This window comes from Sinocyclocheilus grahami, unplaced genomic scaffold (genome assembly GCF_001515645.1).
Source record: "Sinocyclocheilus grahami isolate Dianchi unplaced genomic scaffold, SAMN03320097.WGS_v1.1 scaffold307.1, whole genome shotgun sequence".
Lineage (NCBI taxonomy): Eukaryota > Metazoa > Chordata > Actinopteri > Cypriniformes > Cyprinidae > Sinocyclocheilus > Sinocyclocheilus grahami.
In genome coordinates, this window is record NW_015505486.1 from 1,509,279 (window position 1) to 1,515,841 (window position 6,563).

A 6,563-nucleotide genomic window follows, 5' to 3' on the forward strand; every position below is an offset into this window, starting at 1 on the left:
AAAGATCAGAAACCGAGAGAACAGGCAAGGCAAGGCAAAACAAGGAAACACAGAGACTCAGAACAGGGTACAGGCTAAACAATACTCAGCAGAAAAAGGTGGTTAGAGTGGGTGTTATATAGTGAGTGAGGTGATTAGAAACAGCTGTGTGCAATTAGTGCAATCAGTGCAGTGTGCAAAGCATGCAAAGAATGATGGGATATGTAGTCCGGGGTGCTATGCAACAGTTTGTGTTGTGCGAGAGTCAATGTAATGGAAAGGGTGACCTCTGGTGGTGACTAAACGGAAGTCCATGGACCGAATTCGTGACACAAATGCTTTGTTCCTGAATGAATCAGCCATTTGAATGAATCGGTTGAATCTCAATGACTCACTCATTAACAGTCACTTGCTGTTAACTACTGGCAGTTTTACTATTTTTTTCATGTTTTAAATAATTTCAAATATCAGTATTCCACGTTTTATGTTAAAAACAAAACATTATTTTTGCATCTGTAACTGCAGGTTAAATGCATCCATGTCCCCTCTTGAGATACATTAAACTGTGTAAATACATCTAAATGCTATTTCAGATGCAGATTCCAGAAATGTTTTCTTATGCTGGAATGAAAGACACTAAGTACCGGAAGTGCTTCTTATTCATACCCAAAAATACAAAATGGAAGAAAGAGGTAAAACTGCTTCTCAAGCTGTGCATGAGCATTTATATATATATATATATATATATATATATATATATATATATATATATATATATATATATATTTTTCTCTCTCTATAAATATATATATATATATATATATATATATATATATATATATTACTATTACTTTCAATACTTAAGTATGTTTAAGATTTAAAAAATACTTTTCGTACTTGAGTACAATAAATATCACATACTTTAAGACTTTTACTCAAGTAATATTCTAAACGGTGACTTCAACTTCTACCAAAGTCATTTTCTGGTAAGATATCTACTTTTACTTGAGTATGGCTTTCAGGTACTTTATACACCACTGGGGATAGTCCACCCACATATAAAAAAATCTGTCATTTAGTCATGCTTGACTTGTTCCAATCCTGTACGAGTTTCTTTCTTCTGTTGAACACAAAAGGACATATTTTAAGAATGTTGAAAACCAAACAGTTGATAGCCATTGACTTCCATGTTTTTTTTGTTTTTTTTCCAGATTATGTAAATCAATAGCTACCATCAACTGGTTGGTTACCAACATTCTTCAAAATGTCTTCTTTTGAGTTCAACAGCTTTAAGAAATACATACCGTTTTGGACCAACTTTTGGGTGAGTAAACGATGACAGAATTTTCATTTTTGGGTGAACTATTCCTTTAAGGGAATAATCCATTTTTAATTTTTGCAATAATGGGAATGTTACTTTTGAAGGTTCCCCGAATGTTCTGAAACAAATCGTAACAAAAAAAAAAAAAAAAAACGCTAGACGAATGTCCAACTAAAATGTTTCAGAAAGGAAACATTTAATGGATGATGTGGTTTGCTTCATGTTAAGAACATTTGTTTCAAGTTCTGAAAACGGTATTTCAGAATGTTCTCTGATAGTCCAATACACACTTTTTAAAATGTTTTAAAAATGTTTTTTCTTGGTTATACGAGCATTATGGGAACATGCAAACATTATAGGAATGTTATTCTGAATGTTTTGAAACAAGTGGTAGCATTTCATAAATAAAACATTCCATTGAGTGTTGTAGTATAAAATAATATAATATATAATAATAATATGTGATTTTGAGGGGGCCCCGTAGCACAGGGCCCAGAATTCCTAGTGACGGCCCTGTTTGAGAGAACCTTGCTGATGACATTCCTTGTTAGCTGATGATTCAATCAAGCTTGTAAAACAAAATAAAAAACAGAAATGTTTTTACTAAAAATAAACTGCATCAAATGTATTAGCCATTAAAACAGCAATTACAAGCATGCATTATGTAACTTTGAACTCTGAATGACTGAAACTCAACCGAAAACACTTTCTTGGATGATGTCATCTCCATTTTTTTATCTCACTGTTCCTATGTTAGTTCATCCATATGAGGTTGATAAGGAGCTCCTTTATCAATCTTTATCAAGTTTTGGATGTGTTCATCTGCCCAAAACAGCATATCAATATTTCTACATCTCAAACCACATTTTTTTTAGGCCTCGCCCATTCAGCTTGACCGCAGAACAACATTCAGCTAATTCGATTAGCGTTTGGCACCATATGCATTAGTTTCTCCTTTCACAATCACTCCAGACAAGTGACCTGTCATGGCTCATGGATCGTTTGGTAGCCTGGCTTGCCCTGACGCTGGTCCAGATGGATTTAAGGTCATCTAGATCATCACAAAAAAAGTGTAATGGCTGTACCAGGATTGTGCACTCAATGTGATTTAGCCGAACATGTTCCTGGACCAGCATCATCTGTTGGTCTGGGAATAATAATTCAAATGTCCTACTTGGCTAAATCACGTTAAACGTACTTAGGTGATTATAATATACATGTACCCAAACTCACACATAAAATATGCAATATATTCCAGTTAAAATCTATTAGATCAACTGAAATGCTAACCTAGCCTAATGTTCTTATTACAAAAAGACCATCCATAGAGCCAGGTCACCAAAGGAACAATATTTTTCACTTTGTCTCGAGGTAAAGGTCTGGAGGGACTTGAAAATGAAAATACACCCAGATGTTCCCAGAGGGAAGCATCTCTCATTACTCTTTCATGGACTGTAAGATTAGGAACCGAGGTGACATAACAAAAGGGGCCACCTGAGAGGAGAAAGCTGAAATAATACCCCCGAGAGCAGGGACAAACACGCTGCCAGAACCGGAGCCCCAAACACAGCGCTGACCTCCCAGAATCCTCTCTGTCTGTCTCCTGACAGCCCTGACAGAACCTCTCAGGATCGGCCCGGATCAAACGTGCTCCCCTGGCCCTGTTTCTGTTATAGAAATTTGTCCCGGATGCGTTTATCCCAGTGAAGATGTCAGTTATGTTGTTCTCTTGCATTAACACTTCTCTTACGTTTTACACCAAGTAAAACGCTAACAGAGCTAATGCTAAATGTTTCTTTGTATTTCAGTAGGATCTTCATTAAAGACCCCATTAAATGGGTTGATGAGTAATTATCATAATGGAAATGAAACTGAAAGTATGTGTCCAGATTTGAATGGGTAAGTGCTCTTCGTACGTGTGTTAGTGTGACACAGCGCTATCTTCGGTTATCTTTACGTTAAATATTGACTCTGTGCTACGAGTCACTCAACCTTTGAAACAGATGGAGTGTGTGTGTGTGTGTGTGTGTGTGTTAATGATGGTTCGACAACGATAAACTTCCACTGACATGATTGTGTTAAATTATCCTATATAATCACCAGCGCTGTGAGCTGGCAAGCATTTTTATGATGCTCTATTTAGATAAATTATGCATTATTCTTTGGAAGAAAGTCATGTATGCAAAAAAATTTACTATGACAGATACAGTTTCCATAACAGTAAATACACTACTGTTCAAAGGTTTGGGATCAGTAAGATTCTTTGAAATAAGTTTTTTTTGCTCACCAAGGCTTCATTTATTTGATGAAAATTACAGGAAAAACAGTAATATTGTGAAATATTATTACAATTTACAATAACTGTTTTCTATGTGGCTATTTTTTAAAATGTAATTTATTCCTGTGATCAAAGCTGGATTTTCAGCATCACTACTCCAGTCTTCAGTGTCACATGATTCTTCAGAAATCATACTAATATGCTGCTTTGCTGCTCAAGAAACTTTTCTGATTATTATCAATGTAAAAAAAAAACAGTTGTGCTGCTTCATATTTTTGTGAAACTGTAATAAATGTGTACATATCAATATCAATTTCTTTTAAAAAAAATATCTTACTGACCCATTGAACTTTTGAACTGCATTTTTACTGCTGAAAAAAATAATTAATTAGGCAACTAATCAATTAAAAAAACAACAATTTATTAGTTGGGTCTATGCTAAAATATTTATTTTGATAGAATTCTATTATGTTTTTTCATATATTATTACTTTTAGTATTTAAATATTTTATTATTTTTATTAGGTTTATTGGTTATTATATATTTTTTGCATATAGCATATGTTTATGTTTTTACTCATTTTATAGCCTTCAATTTGCTCATAGGACAAGATAGAATCAATTGATTTTCATTAAAAACGTCAAATGTGGTTTCTTTATTCCACTAACTGATTAATCAAACAATCAGATGAAATAGTTATCAAAATTAGTTGCAGCTCTTAAATTCATCTTTCAGAATCATTCCGGGGAAGGTATAAATATGTAATGTAAATGTCCTGTATTTGTTCAAAAGCTTCTCGCTCTGAGAAACTGAAGTGTAAAAATAACTAGCAAGTACGAAGTAGCATGACGTAAATCTCAGCAGATAATGGGGTGAAGACCTCTGTGACAAAACAGCAATTTAAACCCTTCAAGATACTGCAGACACCCAAACAAAAACATTGAACAAATCCTCCAAACAACTTCATCCATGGTTTTGCTGATGGATAATCTAATCCACAAGCCAATGAGATCAATGTGTGTGACACGTCAACTCAGAATAGATGCGGTATGTTGTCTTGGACAACTGTTTATCACGGCACTGCGGACACTTCGCGGAAACGTCTGACCTCCATTTCACTGATACATGGATCTAACAGGTCCAGAAAAATACTCTTTTATAGCTCAGAATTTGCTCTTTTATAGCTCAGGAGACTTAAAGACATTATCTGTTACGTCACATCTAAGCATCAGCTATGTCTCAGATGTTTCTCCAACAACAGTCAATAGTTAGCCAAAAATGTTTGAAATTTTAAAGTAAAAGATTTAAAAAAAAATGCTATGGTAAACACCTGCTAATTGGCTAATGGCAAGTTCCCTTACTAACGGACCAGGTAACTAATTTAGGGTATAAAAATGTTGTGGGAACATTATTTTAAGGTGTTGATAGAATGCTCAAATGTCCATGTTCTTGTCATGATTATAACGTTATTTAAATGTTACAAAAATATTTCTTTTTCCACACAAAATATAACAGTTTTTTTTTTATATTCAAAGAATGTTAAAATGTTCCTGTTTTCTTCTTGTAATTAGAACGTCATTTAAATGTTACAAAAAAAATTTTTTTTTTACAGTGTTCTACTAACTTTATTTTCACTGTAACGTTATTTGAACTTTTATTTTTTAATAGGCTATTCTAATGTTAAGATGTCCGGTTTTATTATTGTAATTAGAATGTTATTTAAAGGTTAGGAAAAAGTTTTTTTCTACTAATTATATTTTCACCCAAAATATAACGTTATTTGAACGTTTTTTAAAATATTCTAAAAACATTAACATTTCAAGTTTCCTTGTTGTGATTAGAATGTAATTAATATGTTACAAAAATGCCCTGCATGAGACTTATTTACCATAAATTGAAATGCAGTAAAACCAAATGTAAAACCGAAGATGTTGCAAGATTATTTTTAACAGTGAAATTATGGAAACCACAGCTGCCGATTTTTACTGTCAATTCAATACATTTATAAGAACATTCCATGCACATTACTTTAAGAATGTTTTGCCCTAACATTTATATAACTTCTAAGAAATGTTAATGAAAATTGTGAGAACATCCCTGTCAGAGGAGGGGACATTTTAAGTAGCTTTACAGTAAAATACTGTTAAATGTACAGACTTTGGAAGTAAATGCGATCCATCATCTTATAATTTACAGTAAAAAATCTAAAACTCCCTGCAATTCCCTACATGAAACTTATTTACCACAAATTTAAGTACAATCCTCGTAAAACCTAAAGTGCTGCTACAGTATTTTTAACGGTAAAGTACTGGTAACCACAGCTGCCTGTGTTGCCTGGTTGATGAATTTAATGTTCAAATCAATAAATCCTGGAAGAATCAGTTCACTTTTAATCACAGACGTTGTGTAGACATAAATCTGAGCACAGTTTGACAAATTATCCATTTATAGAATGGACTGTTTTTGCAGACAACCAGCACAAACCTCTATTCATTCTCCACTGAATCTCAATGCTGCAGAAGAAACAAGAGATATGAAAGAGATGTTTTTAACTCACCGTTTCTTCTAATAATCCAATCCCGACATGATTCAATCTCGCACAGAAGTTATGAGTTATTTTAAAAAGACGTTGTACACAAGTTATAAAATGAGACATACAGTACTTTGAGTATGTACAGTAGATAGAAAAGATAACGTGTGCCTTTGTGCAGCTGTTATCAGTCTTTCTTCCAGCCTGTCAGACCAAAGTACTCTTTTTCTCGGCACCCGGAGGTTCATAAGTGGTCACCATCTTGTTCTGGTCCCACCTGGCATTGGCAGGCGAACTCTGCATGACCACTAGCCGGATGGGAGCGGCATTGATGTTGGGCACGGGGTCGGGTGCGTACTCCTTGGTGGGGTCCTTGCCCTGGCAGTCATAGAGGATGCAGGAGATGAGGAAGACGAGGAGGAGGATGACATAGCTGGCGATCAGGATGATGAGGT

General features: G+C 34.3%; 1 protein-coding gene across 1 annotated transcript in view; it reads right to left on the bottom strand.

The window, feature by feature from the left end:
- Nucleotides 1–6,218, bottom strand: part of LOC107601597 (monocyte to macrophage differentiation factor-like) — a 27,214-nt gene extending 20,996 nt beyond the window's left edge. The window contains exon 1 of the mRNA XM_016293841.1: nt 6,136–6,218. The gene's annotated coding sequence lies outside the window, so the exon portion shown is untranslated. The remainder of the gene's footprint in view (nt 1–6,135) is intronic.
- Between the last annotated feature and the right edge of the window lie 345 nt (nt 6,219–6,563).